This window comes from Pleurodeles waltl, chromosome 8 (assembly GCF_031143425.1).
Source record: "Pleurodeles waltl isolate 20211129_DDA chromosome 8, aPleWal1.hap1.20221129, whole genome shotgun sequence".
NCBI classification, from domain to species: domain Eukaryota; kingdom Metazoa; phylum Chordata; class Amphibia; order Caudata; family Salamandridae; genus Pleurodeles; species Pleurodeles waltl.
The window spans coordinates 73,657,243-73,677,626 of NC_090447.1; the positions used below are offsets into that span (position 1 = coordinate 73,657,243).

Below are 20,384 nucleotides of genomic sequence, written 5' to 3' on the forward strand. Positions count from 1 at the left end.
AATATGGAGCTGCACAAAATGCCACCTATACACCAAGTCAGTTTCTTCTTTTACTTTTCCACAACCTCGGACAGACAGCAAAACAAATTTGTGATAATTTGCAGATTGTTTACTTGGGATCCTTTTAGGTGTTTGAGACCACACTGCAAGAGGGGGCGATTGGAGCACCAAGGAATCTTCAGTTGGACAGGATAGCCACCAAAAAAAGCCTGATAAAAGTTAACTTGTCCTTCTGACAGATTCTTCTAACAACAGCTGAATGGTCCAAAGACAGAGGGTAGTGGGAGTGTGTCCTTCCCTCCAGACAAAGCTGTTAGGGAAGTAGTGCTTTGTCAACTTAAGCAACAACTCTCACAGTGCAGCCTGAGATGTCAAGGACATGCACCATGTAAGCCAATGCTATAAAGCAGACTCCGCTCTGGTGAGATGGGGTCTCACAATCAGGGGGCGATGGTTGGAGAGTGTACAGCAGGTTTGATACAGAGTACTATCCACAACCACCAGGGCTTCTTTATGAACAGCCTTCCCTTGCTTCAAAAACTGTACAAATAATTGATTGTCCACTCTAACGCTATTGGCACTATTTATTCTAAAATCTCAAACTACTTTACAGGTCCAACTTCAGAGCCCCTTCTGCTCTTTTGATTGGTGGCTGGGAGCAAAGAAAGATAGAAACTTTGATTGTCAAAAGTGTAAGAGTCGCAGCCTTTGGAAAGGAGGCTGTCCAAGCCTGCAGCACCAATGTGTTCAAAAGCAGTAGGGTAGTTGCAACGAAAGTGACTGCAGTTCACTCCCTCAACGAGCTGACATTATCACAAAGAGGAAGACTGTTTGCAGGGTCATGGGACACAGCAAGCGACTGTGCAGAGCATTGACATCAGAAAAGTCAGGACCAAGTTAAGGTCTCACTGAGGCATCACAAAATGTTTGGGATGAAACTTGTCTCAAACCTTTTATGAACCACATCACATCTGGTCATTTATGAATATAATTTAAAGAGCACATGGCTGCTTCCAACGAACGTCCCAGTGCCAGAATTCTACTGTTTGAAAGCTACCCTAAACACAGATTAATGGAATACAGCAGCAGCAGACTAAACAGACTTTTCCAAAACTTTGGGGCAAAATATCTTAAAGGAACAGCCACCTATTCTAGCCGTATAAATCTCAAGGACCATTGTCAGCACAGAATCAAGACAGCAGGGACACTGAAGGAATATTACGGTTCCATTAGCTGTTGAAGGTGGCATGGACCAGTAGTGAAGAAATGTGTAGAACAAGACTTTGAAGTGGATCCGCTTATCAATTGGCAGCCAGTACAGTTCTCCAAGACCTGTTCTGATGGATGAGCACCTGGGAATGTTTAATAACAGACAGGATGCTGAGTTTTGAACCTTCTTTAGACATTGTATCTGCATCTGAGAGAAGCCTAAGCAGAGTGTGTTACTGCAATACAAAAGGGAGAATTATCAAGGCCTGTTAGTGTTCTGAGCTAAAGTGGGAGTGGGTAGACGGGAGCTGGCAGACCTTAGTTGCAGACATCTTAACGTCTGCAAAACAGCTAGCTGACAGTGTGTTAACTTGGTCATCATTTGGTTCAGCCAAACTCCTAAGTTTTTTTTTTTTTTTACTTTGGGCTTTGAATGAGGAAAATACCCTAAACTAGTCCGGCCATCACAGAGGGACCAATATTGGCATGGTTCCCCTGTATCATCGCCGCAGTTTTCTCCCCATTGATCTTCAAGCTATTGCAGCTCATACACTCACCCACTTCGGTAAAGACAGATTTAAATAAAATACTCTGACATTAGGATTTTGAATGTGTGAGATCACCTTTATATCATCTACATAGGAAAACAGAGTAAATCCAAACACTTCCACAATACTCACACCATAAGACATATGTAAACATTTGAAAGAGTGGCGACAATGGTAGAATATTTTTTTTTTTGGAGCGAAACGTTTCATGGCTACTTGGAATGATCTATCCTGCAAATAAAAACTTAACCAAGACAAAGTCTTGTTACAGATCCCTCACTCAAGCATTTATTTTTTTAAAGGATATTATGGGAAACCAGAACGAAGGCCACGCTCCGGTTGAGTGGGATAACTACTGCAGACCACCCTTGATCTATAATCAAGCATAGATTCTTAGTAGAGGAAAGAAGGACAGATTTTGTGCAGTAAGAGGGATGAAAACCTGATTAAAACCAGTGTAAAAGTTTATTGGCTACAATAAAGTTAGAGAGCTCTTTGTTCACCTGTTTTCCACTACCTTGTTGTAGAACACTAACAATGAACCAGACAACAATTTACTGATTTCACTGGATCTATTCTTGGGGACTTCGAGAGTAATGATTACTAAATGCTTTCAGAATTTAGGAACTGATGCTGAAGTAATTGATACATTCAATAACTCACACAGTATGGGATCAATGGAAGTAGAACCTTTTTTTCCATAATAATTGAAGTTCGGGATCTAAAAGACAACCTGAATTAACAGATTTGTAAAGAGACTGTATATCATCCCGTTGAATGATTAAACTTTGATAGGTAGTGGTGTTCCACTTCTGTTATTTCACACGACTTATGTGCCAAGCAATCCCTTGCCTCCATTGGAAAGGTAGCAAATATATATATGCTTAACCTTTTGAAACAGGAAGCCAAATAATTGCATCTTGCAAATAGGATAACTGAAGGAGTAACAAACAAGGACAGCTGTTCTGACAAATACAGAAGGGGCCGAGAGGACCAACAAATAACCTTTTCCGGTGCCTACTGTAGGGTTTGATGGGCTAAAGAAAGAACAAACAGAACAACTAAAAGCTTAGCTTACAAAGGTGCAGTGTTTCTGGGACCACACCAGATTAATTGTTCCAGGGCCCAGCATATAAGAATCTCGTGGATGGGTGTGTACCAATAAGGATGACATCCACCACTTCAGTCAGAACTTCACATAGCCAAATGCTGCCGGTGCAACTCCACAAATGGCAATGTCATTTACAGTACATCAGATGAAGGACCCTGCCCTCCTGCTGAGAAACGAGATCCTCCCAAGGAAGTAGCCTGATCAGAAGACAGAAGTTAATGTTCAAGAGCTCCAGGTACCAGACTCTCTAGGTCCATTCTGGAACAAACAGGATTATTTGAAAATGTTGTTCTACACTTCAGAACTCTGGGCAGGTAAGGAAGTGGTGAGAAGCCATACTGAAGTTCTATAATTTCTCGCCTTCGGAATGGGCATCCCAATCAGTTTTAGTGTGGAACTACAGTGCTCAAAATCACTGATCCTGCACATTCAACTGAGGTGAATATTTCTAGCCAGGGCTCTCCCCACTTACTAAATATGGCCTTAAGCCATGAACCAGAACCGGAAATTTAGGCGATTGGTACCTACATGATTTTGTTTTGCAAGATATGGATGTCTAGAGGTGGAAAATGTGACAGCAAGTCATCACTCTGCCTTTTGTCTCATATTATTGGATTAGCAACCATAGCTGAAAAAAAAAATAACGGTTTTCATATTTTTGAAAAACAGCATGCATACACATCATAATTTGTGGAACAATAAATCTAATTCCACCAGATTGGTTAAATTCAATATAATTTGAAAATAATTAGGATTATTAATTGTCATAACAATATAGTCCTTAAAATAACAAAACTTCATTGTATCCCTCATATTGATATAGATTATGTGCATAATTTTCACTTACAATTTCCAATGATAATAGTTGTCACATCTTGCATAGGCAATGTATGACATGAGTGAACATAAACAATTTTATCATTCACATTAGTCGTCATCTTCTGACTAGGTGTCGTTCTCTCGATCGGTTTGATTTTCACAGGCAGGAAGACAACACATGGCAGTGCACTTGAGGTATTTAGACAGCAGACATATGCTGGCAGTTTTCAGATCCTAGTGCAGCTGAAAGCTAGTAGATCAAACACAGGCTGAGGTGCTCGCTGCCCCTCCATCCAGTGCACTACAGGTTGCTTTGCTCCCTCGTGTTTGTCCAACTTCCACCATCTACCAATTGGACTAGGTGTCTGTGGATCATTCAGAAGACATCTCTTGCTTGATAATTTGCACGTTCGGCGTGTTTCTTCAGACAGTCCCTGCAAGGTGGAAGTTGATGACTGTCTTTCTCACCCTTCTTTGCGCAGAATTGGTGATATCTCAAGTCATTCACATGATGAACCCAAGATTTTGGTGCGTACAGCAAGAATGAGAAGTGCTCCAATTTGTCTATTAGTTCTTCAGAGGGATCCCATTCATCTCTAAGCTGTGAAAATAACGCCCTGTGCATGTCTGGTGGCAGACAGGATTTTAAATGCACTTACTTCTCCTTTTTCCTCAAATGCGATTACTGTGTCACATCCGGTAAACGTATGGAGGCATCCCATAGCTCGACAAACATTTTCGCCAAGAGTCAAAGCTATTTTCTCAATGTTCAGGACTCGCATGCATATTTTAGTACCACATTTCAGAAATAATTTAGCCATGATTTTGTCATGGAATCCCAAACACATCAGTGTCGTCTGAGATGATCATTACTGTCTCATAACCCTCATTAGCAGCATGTGCTGTAACAAACGACCATCTGCTTTTCGTGACTCCCTTCAGATGTGATTTTGTAGTAATTATCTGCACAGTTCACAAAAAGACTTACTCAAGTTTTACAAAATACTATGGTTTCCTCCATTCGTTAATGAGAAATGCAATGAGAGTTTTATTCCTGACGTGGCTTTGGAATTTCCTCCACTGTCTGACAATCTGGGAAAGTGAGATGCTCTAACTGGTGCCCAAGTTCTTCCCCCTCCAATTGTCCTTTTGCCATTCTTAAGGGATGTCTCATTATGTGTATCGGACACAAAATAAAGTCTTTGACTCCTATTTCCTTCCTGCAAAGCCATGGACAAGACAAGCATAGTCACCTCACACCAAAGTTTAATTCCTCTCAAAGTTTAATCCCTCTCCTTTTGCTCTCTGAACAAGAACCATACCATCAATCAGCATGGTTGAATTTCCAGGTATTTCCTCAGCAGGGGTAACGTTTTTCCGTAAGTATGTTGCTTAAACACCTTTGTCTTTCTCAACAGACCTTCTGGAGATGATAAAGCCCACGGTAAAGGTCCTAAGGGATGAGAGAGAGTACACGCGCCATTTGAAGGTTCTGAGTCTGTGCTGCCACAATGATTCAACCAAATAGTGCTTTGTCTGCTTTTATGATGATTGTCCTGCCATTGCCGTTCACCATCATCTTCTTAGACAAGTTAGTGAAGGTCTCTAGTTTGTTCATTTTGTCATGAAACTTCTTAATAGGTGGATTATTCTCAAGTCGTTCAAGTTTGAAGTCTGTAAGCAGTGTTCATCTATTTCATGCACTTTCATTAACTCGGATACAATGTCTTGAGATGTCTTTTTTGACATGGAGGCTAATGAGGTCATGTGGCCCAACCAATGGGGTTATACAGCTTTGAACCAGACTAACAGCTCCCGTAAGAGTATCTTTCTTTTTTTAAGTTCATGACTTGTTTAGGTCTACGTGAGTAAAATCAGATCTGTTGTTACGAAGTTTCCCTTATCTGACTCAAAAAGATGCTTCTGTGTTCAGCCATCATATGATATCTTTTCACAGCACCTGCCTTTAGGTTAAACCTTGTCGTACCACCCAGAGTCTGTCTTTGTAGCCTGTTACCGCTAGCCCTTGATCGACCAGAATTCGTCCAAACTGATTAACATCTTACAGTTGAACTGCAAAGCATCCGTTGATGAAGTTGTGGTGTATTTCTGCATGTTTCACTACAAGTAATGACATTTCAGCATAGTATAAAGAAAGATATCTAGCATAGTTGATCCTGTCATACCCAAAACACCATAGGATCATAAAAAACATATGGCGGGAAGATGTAAATGCCAATTTCCTTCTCGAACAGCACGCACCAGAGCCAGCAAGACATTTTCAACAATACCCACATACGACATCCAAAATGGAGAGATATCTCCATTGTCATGACAAAGATGTTCCAGGAATACCGCCCAAAGCTGTTTTACTTTGGCAAAGGCAGCATTCTGCAAGAGGTCATCTAATCTCTATAGGCATAGGTCTTTAACAAAGTCATTAACATCCTCAATGAAGGAGTAGACTACCTGAACGTTCTCTACGTAGTTCTCCACCCAGGGGATAAATTCCTACCAAGCCAGTCTCAACATAGCTTAATACACACACTGATGATATGTATCCTTCTGCTGTCATGTTTGCTTCAATGCCAGGGTTGCAAAGGCAAGCATCTTGAAAGCGTTTTCCAAGAATGGATGACATTGCAAATGGTGTGAAAGGTGCCCATTCAAAGAACGATTCTGACATACATTGCTTCATGCTTCACACAATCTTACTTGCTTTTGCGCAGAGAGGTTGATCCATGACCACTACAATTTTCGCCAAATGCAGTGATTCCCTTATCAGCTTTGACGGTTTCAAAATTTCAAAACAGTTGTCACCTCAGTTGCAGGGTCATCAATGGTGGGCAAGTAGTCAATGGAATTCTGAGGTACATTAACTGGGTCTTTAGTACTTGAGTTATCCTGTCCAAATTGGTATTATCCGAGCAAAGCTCGTTTCTTGTCTTGAAACGACCCAAATTATGTTCTTATTCTGTGCAAGCTTCAGTTGGGCAACACATTCCAGCAGGACTTCGGTACTTGTCATCAATGGGTGAGCCCCAACTCAGTCACCAGAAGCATACATGAACAATTCTTCAGTATTTGTGGTGGTCAATGTTCTTTGCTTTTGTTATTCGATGTTTGATAGAGGAGCTTTAAAGGGTTGTGGTCCAAACAACATAGGCTGCGCAGCTACCATTGACTCAATGAGTTGTCCTCTTACCAGTAAGAGTCTCTTTGAGCCAATCAATATTTTCCCATGGTAAGTTAGTGGAGACATGAGGCTAATTGTTGACAGGAAAACAGTTTGCTCATTTAAGGTAGCAGCAAGTTTCTGAAGACACAAGGTAGTATCATTTTCTTCCATTTGTGAATATGAGATCCAATGAACAAGTCTGTTTAGAGTAAAAATAATTTCAACATTGCCTGTCAGTGCTTATACCGTGAATGGGAGCAACAATTGCTTGGGGTTTCTGCTGGCTATTTGTGACTGCAAATATAATGTCCTGACTGAATGATTGCATAAGTAAGGTGACCCTTTTGGACAGCTTTGTGTTTTCTGGACCTCCAGTCAGAAATCCTAATAGGAATTGTTTAAGGTAATCAGGCACTGTAAATTAATCTTTATCAACGTCTGATGGATGACATGGCCATGATGTTGATATCAAGTTTGTTTTAATCATTGTTCTTATGTGCAATGATGTTTAAATCAATGACCGTTTTCATGTCTGATGCCTTAACCTTTAAAAATTGATTCTCTTTTCAAACTCTGCTTTTCTCTTACAATGTCTTGTGGAACAACACTATCAGGTTGGGCCAATCATTTTCCTTGGTTGTCTGGGAATATGCGGAGGCTGTCACCAAACTCAAGAGTCCAATTTACTTCTAATATGCTTCTTTGTTGATTAGTCTATTCCCTGTATTCCTCTATGTGTCATGAGGGTTTCAAACATTTCAGTAAGTCGTCACATGTATTACCTCTGTTAGGAATAATCACACTTCTAATGCATTGAAATAGTTCATCATATGCTTGATCTCCATTTTTTTTGTAATGATCATTGTTTTGAGTGCTAGAAGCATGATCTTCCTCCTTTGCTTTAAACCTTGAATAGTTCAGATAACAATATGCATGATAATGGGATTCTGTAGCCACTATGTCCCTATTACAAACTACTACGCTTTTTAATCACAATTAATGGTTGCACACTCTCGAAGGCTTTTGTCAAACCTATGATCCGTGGCCTTGATTAATTTCTCACATGTTGAAGTGCCCTTGTAGCCTTTTACCTTTCCACAAAATGAAAATGTCACTTACCCAGTGTACATCTGTTCGTGGCATCAGTCGCTGAGATTCACATGGTATGCATGAGCTCGCCATCTGGTGTTGGGTCGGAGTGTTACAAGTTGTTTTTCTTCGAAGAAGTGTTTTCGAGTCACGGGACCGAGTGACTCCACCTTCTGTGCTCATTGCGCATGGGCGTCGACTCCATCTTCGATTGTTTTCCCCGCAGAGGGTGAGGTAGGAGTTGTACTATAGTAATAGTGCCCGCGCAATGAAAAATGTAAGTATGTACCTATTAAAGGATTAAGTAATATATATACAAATGTACAAAATTGAAGGTAACTTCTGAACTGCTACAGGCTTCCGGGGAGGTGGGTGGGTCCATGTGAATCTCAGCGACTGATGCCACGAACAGATGTACACTGGGTAAGTGACATTTTCAGTTCGATGGCATCTGTCGCTGTAGATACACATGGTATGCATAGACTAGTAAGCAGTTAGTTCCCCATAAGCGGTGGTTTAGCCTGTAGGAGTAGAAGTTGTCTGAAATAGAGTTCTTAATACAGCTTGACCTACTGTAGCTTGTTGTGCGGATAGCACATCTATACAGTAGTGTTTGGTGAATGTGTGAGGCGTAGACCAAGTGGCTGCCTTACATATTTCTTGCATTGGGATGTTTCCTAAAAAGGCCATTGAAGCACCTTTTTTCCTTGTTGAATGTGCCCTGGGAGTAATGGGCAGTTGTCTTTTTGCTTTAAGGTAGCAGATTTGGATGCATTTAACTATCCATCTGGCTATACCTTGTTTTGATATTGGGTTACCTGCATGAGGTTTTTGGAATGCAATAAATAGCTGTTTAGTTTTTCTGATGTTCTTCGTTCTGTCAATGTAGTACATTAATGCTCTTTTGACATCTAATGTATGTAGTGCTCTTTCAGCCACAGAATCTGGCTGTGGGAAGAATACTGGTAATTCTACCGTTTGATTTAGATGGAATGGAGAAATAACTTTTGGTAAAAATTTTGGATTAGGTCGTAGGACGACCTTATTTTTATGTATTTGTATAAAAGGCTCTTGTGTTGTGAACGCTTGAATTTCACTTACTCTTCTTAGAGATGTAATGGCGATGAGAAAGGCAACTTTCCAGGTGAGGAATTGTATTCCGCAAGAGTGCATGGGTTCGAAGGGTGGGCCCATGAGTCTTGTTAGAACCACGTTTAGGTTCCATGAAGGAACAGGTGGTGTTCTTGGTGGTATAATTCTTTTAAGCCCTTCTATGAATGCTTTGATAACTGGTATCCTATACAAGGAAGTTGAATATGTAGTTTGCAGGTATGCAGATATTGCTGCAAGGTGTATTTTAATAGAAGAGAAGGCTAGCTTTGCTTTTTGTAAATGGAGCAAGTAATCTACTATATGTTTTGGAGTTGCCTCTAGTGGTTGTATCTGATTATGATGGCAGTAACAAACAAATCTTTTCCACTTACTTGCGTAGCAGTGTCTAGTGGATGGCCTTCTGGCCTGCTTTATGACTTCCATACACTCTTGGCTAAGTTGTAAGTGTCCGAATTCTAGGATTTCAGGAGCCAGATTGCTAGATTCAGCGATGCTGGGTCCGGGTGTCTGATCTGTTGGTTGTGTTGCGTTAACAGATCTGGTTTGTTGGGCAGTTTGATGTGTGGTACTACAGACAGATCTAGCAGTGTTGTGTACCAGGGTTGTCTTGCCCACGTTGGTGCTATTAAAATGAGTTTGAGTTTGTTTTGACTCAATTTGTTTACTAGGTAAGGAAGGAGAGGGAGAGGAGGAAAAGCGTAAGCAAATATTCCTGACCAGTTCATCCATAGGGCATTGCCTTGGGATTGCTTGTGTGGGTATCTGGACGCGAAGTTTTGGCATTTTGCGTTCTCTTTTGTTGCAAATAAGTCTATTTGTGGTGTTCCCCAGAGTGTGAAGTAGGTGTTCAGAATTTGTGGGTGGATTTCCCATTCGTGGACTTGCTGGTGATCTCGAGAGAGATTGTCTGCCAGCTGATTCTGGATCCCCGGAATAAACTGTGCTATTAGACCAATTTGATGGTGGATTGCCCACTTCCATATTTTTTGAGCTAACAAGCTTAACTGCGTTGAATGTGTTCCTCCTTGTTTGTTTAGATAATACATCGTTGTCATGTTGTCTGTTTTGACAAGGATGTATTTGTGGGTTATGATTGGTTGGAAAGCTTTTAGTGCTTGAAAAACTGCTAATAATTCTAGATGATTTATATGCAGTTTTGTTTGATGTATGTTCCATTGTCCTCTTATGTTGTGTTGATTGAGATGTGCTCCCCACCCTGTCATGGAAGCATCTGTTGTTATTACGTACTGTGGCACTGGGTCTTGGAAAGGCCGCCCTATGTTTAAATTTATACTGTTCCACCATAGAAGCGATAGGTAAGTTTGGCGGTCTAGCAACACCAGATCTAGAAGGTGACCCTGTGCTTGAGACCACTGTGAGGCTAGGCACTGTTGTAAGGGCCTCATGTGCAGTCTTGCGTTTGGGACAATGGCTATGCATGAGGACATCATGCCTAGGAGCTGTAGTATTGTTCTTGCTTGTATTGTTTGGTTTGGAGACATGTGTTGAATGACCCTGTTGAAATTGTTGATCCTTTGTGGAGTTGGCGTTGCTACTCCTTTTGTCGTGTTTATTATGGCTCCTAGATATTGCTGTACTTTGCTTGGCAGAATGTTTGATTTTGCAAAGTTGACGGTGAACCCTAAATTGTAGAGGGTTTGTATGACTTGATTTGTGTGGTGTGAGCATTGTGTGAGCGAACTGGTTTTGATTAGCCAGTCGTCTAGATACGGGAACACATGTATTTGCTGCCTTCTGATGTGTGCAGCGACTACTGCTAGGCACTTTGTGAATACTCTTGGAGCGGTTGTTAAACCAAAAGGCAATACTTTGAATTGGTAATGTATTCCTTTGAATACAAACCTTAGATATTTCCTGTGTGATTGATGGATTGGTATATGGAAATATGCGTCCTTGAGGTCTAGGGTTGTCATGTAGTCGTGTTTTCTGAGCAATGGTAACACTTCTTGTAGTGTGACCATGTGAAAGTGGTCTGATTTGATGAATGTGTTTACTACCCTGAGGTCTAGAATTGGTCTCAGTGTTTCGTCCTTTTTTGGTATCAAGAAGTACAGTGAATAAACTCCTGTGTTTATTTGTGTGCTTGGTACTAATTCTATTGCATTTTTTTGCAGTAGTGCTTGAACTTCTATCTCTAGAAGTTGTGAATGGTATTTTGATAAATTTTGTGATTTTGGTGGTATGTCTGGAGGGAATTGCATGAATTCTATGCAATAACCATGTTGGATAATTGCTAGGACCCATGTATCTGTAGTTATTTTGTCCCATGCTTCGTAATATTGATGTATCCTCCCCCCCACTGGTGTTGTGTGGGAGGGGTGAGTGACGTGTGAGTCACTGCTTGTTGGTAGTGGTTTTGGGGCTTTGAAATCTTCCTCTATTCCTAGGAAATTGCCCCCCTCTATACTGGCCCCGAAAACCTCCTCTGTACTGTCCCTGGTAGGTGGGCGGTGCGGACTGTGAGGTGCTAGCTTGTGTGGCCTGACCCCGAAACCCTCCTCTAAAAGGTGTTTTGCGGAAGGTGTTATAAGATCCTCTGCTCTGCGGGGAGTAGAGTGCGCCCATGGCCTTGGCAGTGTCAGTGTCCTTCTTGAGCTTTTCTATAGCTGTGTCGACCTCCGGACCGAACAGAAGTTTCTCGTTTACTGGCATGTTAAGCACTGCCTGCTGAATTTCTGGCTTGAATCCAGACGTTCTGAGCCATGCGTGCCTACGGATGGTAACCGACGTATTAATGGTTCTTGCGGCCGTGTCTGCTGCATCCATGGAGGAGCGTATTTGATTGTTGGAAATGTTTTGACCCTCCTCAACAACCTGTTTTGCTCTTTTTTGCAGATCTTTTGGGAGATGTTCAATGAGATGCTGCATCTCATCCCAGTGGGCTCTGTCGTATCGCGCTAGCAGCGCTTGTGAATTTGCGATGCGCCACTGGTTTGCTGCTTGGACAGCAACCCTCTTCCCGGCTGCATCGAACTTCCTACTTTCTTTATCTGGGGGAGGTGCATCCCCAGAAGTGTGTGAGTTTGCCCGTTTTCTGGCAGCCCCTACCACCACAGAGTCTGGTGGCAGCTGAGAGGTGATGAAGACAGGGTCCGTAGGAGGCGCCTTATACTTTTTGTCCACCCTAGGCGTCACTGCCCTACTTTTAACTGGCTCCTTGAAAATGTCCTTTGCATGGCGTAGCATGCCTGGGAGCATCGGCAGGCTTTGGTAGGAGCTGTGGGTTGAGGAGAGGGTGTTAAATAAAAAATCATCCTCTACTTGTTCCGAGTGTAGTTCCACATTATGGAATAGAGCTGCTCTAGCCACCACTTGTGAGTAGGCTGTGCTGTCTTCCGGTGGTGATGGCCTAGTTGGGTATGTGTCTGGGCTGTTATCAGACACTGGTGCGTCGTACAAGTCCCACGCATCCTGATCTTGGTTGTCGTGGCTCATGGCGGTGTGAGCTGGCGAATGTGACGGGGTGTAAGTTGGCGAAGCCGGAGTTACAGGTGGAGGCGAGGGAGGAGGTGTTACCTTTTGTGTTGTTTGTTGCTGAGGAGTAAACTGAAGCGTTCTCTTTCGTTTGACAGGTGGAAGGGTACTGATCTTCCCAGTCCCCTGCTGAATAAAGATACGCTTTTGCGTGTGATCCACGTCAGTGGATTGCAGTTCTTGTTCAAATCTATGTTTCTTCATTTGAGAAGACATAGAATGCTCTTCGGTATAGGAGCCAGAAACAGGGTCTGATGTAGCTTTTTTCGGCTCCGAAAGCCCTGTCGATTGTTTTTTCGGCTCCGAGGTAACCTTCCTCTTTTTCTGTGCCGAAAATTCTTGGCCTCTATGGTCTTCGGCGCCACTGTCTCGGCGTCGATCGGTGTCGACACCGAACTCTCGGTGTCGATGCTTCTGTTTAGCACTCTCTCGGTCCCGAGGAGGCTGCGTGCCGGTGTCTCGACCGAAGTCGGACGATCTCGACACTGAATGGGCCTTTTTCGGTGCCGATTGTTGGTCACCGAGAATTTGGGTGGAGCCATGGCCGGTTGGCAGTGGCGTCCCCTGGGCCTTCTTTCCTTTTTTAAGGTTTGTTCTCGACGTCTTACTCACAGTTCTTGTAGAGTGTAGCTCGTCGGAGTCTGAATCCTGGATGGAAAAGGATTCCTCCTGTTCTTCTTCTGTCTCGAACTGTCGACGCTCTTTTGGCGTGGACGCCATCTGCAGTCTTCTCGCTCGACGGTCGCGCAGAGTTTTTCGGGACCGGAACGCCCGACAGGCCTCGCAGGATTCTTCACTGTGCTCGGGTGACAGGCACAGATTACAGACCGAGTGCAGGTCCGTATAAGGATATTTGTTGTGGCATTCGGGGCAGAATCGAAACGGGGTCCGATCCATCGGCGTTGTCCTCCACGCGGTCGGGCCGACTAGGCCCCGACGGGGTGCCGAAATCTACCCCGAAGGGCACCGAGGCGCTTCGATGTTGAACGCGTCGTCGTATGTGTCTATCTCTAACCGGATCGCAACGATACCGTCGAAAATCTTCCGTCTTCAGCTATCTTTCCGTTCCGAAACTCGGAGCGACAGGAACACGTCCGAACCCGATGGCGGAAAGAAAACAATCGAAGATGGAGTCGACGCCCATGCGCAATGAGCACAGAAGGTGGAGTCACTCGGTCCCGTGACTCGAAAACACTTCTTCGAAGAAAAACAACTTGTAACACTCCGACCCAACACCAGATGGCGAGCTCATGCATACCATGTGTATCTACAGCGACAGATGCCATCGAACTATATATTCTTCAGCATACACGTTTGACTTTAATGATGTTCTTCTGTTTAAGCATTTACTCAGGCAGTCACTCGTTCCAGCATCACTGGCACTTGCTTCAGCTTTTCTCTTAATAGTCTGTAAATCGCTCTTCGTAGTAAACAGGCTCCTGCACTTCCTGTTGTAAAATACTGGGGAACCAGGTTGCTTTCCACATTTCTCCCAATGTCGAACAGTGGAATGTAATTCCTTACTTGAGCTGCCTACAACAAAGTTTCCATGATAAGTAGTCTTGCAGGCTTGTCAGTGTAACTCCATGTTGGACATTTGACCATCAATTAATTATACACTAAAGGTCAGAGGAACAGGATGTGCTTGTTTGTCTTCTTCATGATGCTGCATGGTTATTCACCACCAGCTCTGAAAAAATAAATTAATTAAAAAATGCTTACATTTTACTTGGTGCTCTTATCATAATTACTATTGGAATAAATATCATCAATTTATATAATCACATTTACTGCAATTATTTAAAAAAAATCCATTTACATCAAAGTATCTTGGAAGTGGAGTGGTAACCAGACATCTGCTCTATTTGTTTGCTCTGACATACAGGGACTATGCCAGGTGGTTGGCTAGAAAGACGTTCTGCTGCTCCAGCAAACTCCAGAGATGTAAAGCCTCTTGGAACAGGATCTAGGACACCACTCTGTCCTACTTACAGCAGTAACATATGGGGGAGAGGTGATGTATGTGTGAACCTGCACCAGCCACCCCAACAGACAGCAGAAAAGCCTTCCGGGCAAAACAAATGGTCTTAAAATCGACATGGAGTTGACTCAGCTGGAGTACACAAGCCTCCAAACTACACCTCACCCAAATGACACCCCACAGTCCCAACCCCAACAGCTATACATCTATAACAACTGTGAGCTCTTGCTGCCGGACAGAAGGGAATAGGTGAGCCACCATCCATGGAGTTTAAAAGGCAGCCTTAATTATGGGCTCATAGGGATTTCAGCTTTGATTGCCATCACCCTAATGTGCCACCTGATATAGTTGAAAAGAAGGATGCACAAGGCAAGGAGAACAAGATGCCTCGTTGTCACACTAATCGAGACCTAGGACCAAACTGGGTGGGGGTGGGTGTTGGAATAATAAATAAAATCAGGATCACAGCCCAAATGTCCCAAACTTGCAGTGTTCAACAAATGGTCTTGAACATCACAGTGTAAGGATCGTCCTAATGAATGAAAGCCTCTAGAAGGATTCAGCTTGTTCATGGTAAAACCCAAAGATGTCTACGACTGACTGGTATTAGCTTACATTCACCAGCCACTCATCAAGTTAGCGAAATACAGTAACTCCCAACGACTGGCAGCAACAACTGCTATCAGTTTGTCGCCCAAGTGGCTGAGGTGAGGCTGAAGGGGAGAACTGCAAATTAAAAACACTTCTTACCCACCTTGAATGGTAGGCGCCAAGACTAGATCTCCCTCCCCGATGACAACATTCCAAGAGCCAAACTAGATTCCACACCCAACCCTCACACCCTACCCTACCCCACCACACCCTAACCCACCCAGACACCAGACTAGATATGAAGAATGACAGCAGTGCTCCTGCACACCCATGAGTGCGACTTTACAATGGCTATATGAAAATACACATCCTGAAAGACCAGAGGCAATCGTGTATCTGGGGTCCAGGGTGCATGGAATCTGAGTCACAGTAAGCCTTTTCAATTAGCTGTACTACAGGATGGTATTTAGTGGCCTAAGGTCTGGGACTGGGCAGAGGCCCCTGTCCTTTTTCAGAAAAAGGAAGTAGAACGTATAACAGCTTTTGCGGCTCTCCGAGTCCAGTACTATTCAATGGCACCCTTTCAGAGAACGATATGCATATCCTACAGCATGATGTTACTTAGAAACACATTCTGGCGCAGGAGGAGGTTGTGATGAGGAGGGAACGAAAGGCAGCGCATAGACCCTTTAAGCAATCTGCAAGACCCATCTGTTGGACACCACTTCCTGCAAAATGGAAGGAAATATTGAATCCTAATCACCAGTCGGGCATGACCGAGCCCAAACTAAAGTGGCTTGGTAGTTGTTGCAGCAGAGGAGGAGGAACTGAAGGACTAGTGTTCCTGCTGTCATCTACATGATGTCTGCCACATCTACAGCCCACAAAGTACTTCATAGTTTGCTTTTATCATCAGTTGGGGAGGTTACCTTTACCTTTATGCTGTACTCCCCTAATCAGCCCATAAATTTGCAGAACTGATGGGGAAATGTTTGCCGGAGACAATAACCCAAAGGGCCTTGATGCAGCCCTACAGTCTTTGCACTTTTCCAGGACAGAGTCACCTTCTTCCCAAAGAGTCTTGACTCAAAGGCCATGTCCATCAGCAATGCTTGAAAAATCTGATTAATCCCATTCATGGCTGTCTTCAAAGTAGAACAAGCATAACAACTATTTTCCAGTGCAGTCTTTGCTGTCAAGACTTGCAGAGGTAATCTTATTTCATAGACTGCATGAACCAGGGACACCCGAAGGTCTTCCAAGAACACCAGGAAGATCTCACTGGTCATGTCTCATAATTCATGAATATTGCAGACTAATAGACTGTTTATGGACCACAGTGTCAAAACAGCAGAGCAAAACATCTGTTTGCCAAAAGCATCAATTTGGTCAAAGTAAACAATTCGTTATTCTGAGGTAGGGTGCTTGGTGATGAATCTGAATCAGCAGGCGCAAGTCTATCATTTGTCGTGGAAACTACAGATTAACAGATCAACAAGAACATGGTTTAAATCACGCAGCCATCAAGGTGTTCATAAGGGAGTCATTGAAAGGGAGTAAGATCTCGGAAGTAGCTGTTCCAGATTGGAGAATCTGTTTAGACATTCGCCTTAGTCTTAATAAAGAGAAAATGCAATTTTAGAGCCTCAGCTGACCGACCACTGCAAAGGAAGCACTTTCCTTCTTTAGTGCTCCAGGTGGTGGGTGAAGCTCTTTCAGGGGAGGTGTCAGACCAACTGGAATTTGTATGCCAAAGCACAGGGCATCATCAGTGAATAAGGAGAAGTGAGCCATTCTCCTCTTCATCAGCATTATTTTAGAGTGCTCCCTCTTCAGGTACAGGGTCAGAGCTAGTGCCACAAAGAGCATATAGCTTACAGTCAAAGCTGAGTTGCAGTAGTGGCATTGGATTGGAATCAGGTAGTGCTATAGTCATTTCGAAGTACATTATCAGTTGAGCCGGGTCAACTTTGCTCTAGGATCCTGCATATGTGTTTGCAGCAGGTCATAAATTGGCACCAGTAACAGGGGCAGCAAACGAGCATGGGCTGTAAGGTCACTGTGGGAGCTTGAACCAGCATCAGTACAAGTCCAGAAATTGCTCCCAAGAGGGGGCCGGGAGGTAATGAGACTGCTGTAGGAGAGGGGACCCGTCGGTGGCAATTGAAGGCACGCAGGAATGTGAAGCACAGCAAAGTTTTGAAGTATGACCTACTCAATACTTCGACTTGCTGCAGACTCGACAACAGCCTGGGGAACTCAGTAATCCTCTGAACCAGCTGAAGTATTGGCTACCGGACTGGAGACCTTACTGTTGTGCAGCTCAGATCTCAAAATCCTTGTGCTTTATCTTACGAACCTCAGTGACAGGATGCTTTCTTACCCGTACATATGGACTTTGAGTTAAGTATTTGAAATGGCCACAGGAGCGACTGCGTCCTAACCTTCTTATGCTCAGCAAAGCACAGCTTCACCTCCTGGTCTAGGATCATTTTTGAGGGAAATTCACATTATTTGAAGTCATGAAAGCACCTAGGCACCTAAGACAGTCCTTGGTGGGGTCCATGAGAAAAATGATGTGGCCACCTTTGCAAAGCCTAAAGCCTTTATGAGAGGACATATTCCCTTGCACACCCTTTGAAAAACAATTTGTAAATGACGAAGTTGGGCAAAAGTTTAGAGTGCAGACCCTGATCTGCATTACAAAAGAAATTGAATCACAAGCATGTTGCTGACATTCGGCTCCATTCCATCCTTCTAGGGCAGTAGAGAGCTGGCACCAAGCTAAATTTTTCCAATTACCAGCATTTCTGAGCACTGCCAAAAATGTATCCAGACCCAGTCTGGCTTGTGTTCAATACGCTAAAGTTAGGAACCTGCAGTTTAAAGTGCCCATCGAAAACCTGGTTATTTAATACTCAAATATCAGAGCAGTGAAGAACCTGAGTTCAAAGCATGTGTTTAGCTTACAAATTACTTAACTTCTGTAATGTCTTTTTCTGGTAGAGACTAACTGCAAGTACCCCATAGTCTAACTGGCCCGGAAAATCTTGAGCAGCACACCTGTGCATGCCAATAGGATGCACTGGGTGGCGCCCCATCAACGCCAGTGTCGTAAGTGATTTGCGCTGTGGCTATATGGGCACCACCCCGGAGTGTTCACGTAAGTTTCTGTCATTACTATTTGAGCCAAAAACGTTGAGCCATAACAATATATGACCAATGTGCAGACGCTAACATGAGTTTTCAGTTGAAGTGCCCCTTTCGCAGAACGGTTAGGAAGCTAGGAAGGGAGGATAGGTGAGGAATCTGTGATTAAATAGAGTCTCCACCAGATAAAGCATTGTCAAAGTTAAGTACCTTGTTCTTCAGACAGAGATTTCTTGCCGCAGATTTCCCATCTTAGAATTGACACCCAAGCAATACTTCTAAGGAGGTGGTTAGGCATCCAGCTTACATCAAGAAGTCCTGGAGGACCGTATGGACAAAATACCCGACTCGACAAATGGCTGTCCAAGCTGTAGTGAAGGGATGTATATGAATCAGCTTGGCAGATGTCCAGGACAGGAAACTCGTAGACTTACCCACTAGTAGCAAAAGTGCTTGATTATTATTATTATTATTTTTTGTTAAGTGCCAGAACCCATGTCATAAGGATACTGCAGACTGCACCACCCATTGCTCCTGCCATTATTGCCAATAGCAGTACCAAAACAACATACCACCACACTCCTAAAAGTGTGACAATTCAGATTATTCCAGGTCACCCAAAGCTATAAGAATGGTTTTGAATGGTCTTGTAATGTTTTAAGGAATATTGAAATATTAAACGCTGTTGTACTCATCCCTAAAGTAGACAGTGCCATCATCTGATGGACAGTCACAAGTGCTGGTGTTAAGAATTGAGTGCTGATGCCAAGCACAGGAAAACACCAGCTCACATTAAGCACTGTGTAGCGGCCTGGGCCCGCAAGAGACTGCTTCTTAGCCAATCAATGTCAGATTTTGATGCAGAGTACAATCCATCGAGAGATGGCCTGTTTCTGCATTCCCTTGCCCTTTTTTGCTCCAGTGAACCCAATGAATAGCTTATCGTCCACCAGATGTCCTTTGGTGCTGTCAATGAAGGCAAGATCTCTCTTTTGGATGCAAACAGTGGAGCCTCTACTCCTCTTTAGAAGGAGGAGGTGGAGAAAAGAATGAGGGCAGTGTGATGTTTTTGGCCACCATGAAAGGAGGTGACCATCTTAGGCAAAAATGAGGCTCATGTCAGAAAAACTAGTTTGTCTGGGTAAAAGCTGTTGCAGTGAGGGGTAACATAGCTTGAAGCTCACAAACCCTCCTGGACTGATGTAATGGCGACCAAGAAGGCAATCTTGAGGCTCAGGTGTCTAGATGGACAACTATGCAAGAAGTCAAACAGTCATCCCATGAGAGATGGTAGAACCAAATTAAGGTCCTGTTGAAGCATGATGAACCGAGTGAACAGGAACCTTTGTTGCAAGCTCTTAAAAATTAGAGTCACTTAACAAGGGAGTGTTTCTCTGGCAACTGCAAAAAGCAGATATGGCCAAAAGGTAATCTAATGCTTCCCCTGGCAAGGCTTGGTGGGCTAAGGACAGCATGAACAGGAAGCCGTAAATTTGGTCAGCATGATGGGAGGAGAACAAAGCAACACATTTGTCCCAGAAGCAGACATATACAGACTTTGTTGTGGAATGTCAGGCAGCCAGAATAACATCACAGATTTTGGGAGGCAGATAAAAGGCAATCAACTGTTGCAGTTCAATCTCCACATATGAAGGTGGAGTGTGCATTGGTTCGTGTGGAGGACCCTTCCCTGCTGCTGCGACAAAGTCCTCCGGCAGACAGTATGATCAGAGAACAAATGCTCATGCTCAGGAGTTCATGATACCAAACTATCATTGCCCAGTCCACAGCCACTAAGATGTCTTGGAGCCGGTCAGTCCTGATCTTGAGAACTGTGGGCAGGAGTCCCTGGCTCCAGTTTAAACCTAACATCTCCGAGTAAGAACCGCTTTGGAAACTCCAACGATCGAAAAACCTTACATTGTGTTCTCAGCAGAGGCAAACAGATTGAGCCAAGGTACTCCTATTTTCAGAACAGACTTTGTGCCACCTCTGAATGTAGATGTCATTTGTGATCTGCAGGGCATTGGCAGCTGAGTTTGCCCACCCTGGCTTCAAGAGATCAGAGCAGGTGCTGCACGACCAGAAAGATTTCAAGTA

At 43.5% G+C, this 20,384-nt stretch overlaps 1 protein-coding gene across 11 annotated transcripts in view; it reads right to left on the minus strand.

The window, feature by feature from the left end:
- NUMA1 (nuclear mitotic apparatus protein 1) overlaps nucleotides 1–20,384 on the minus strand; it is a 443,588-nt gene that overhangs the window by 202,104 nt on the left and 221,100 nt on the right. The gene's annotated exons all lie outside the window — the stretch shown is intronic.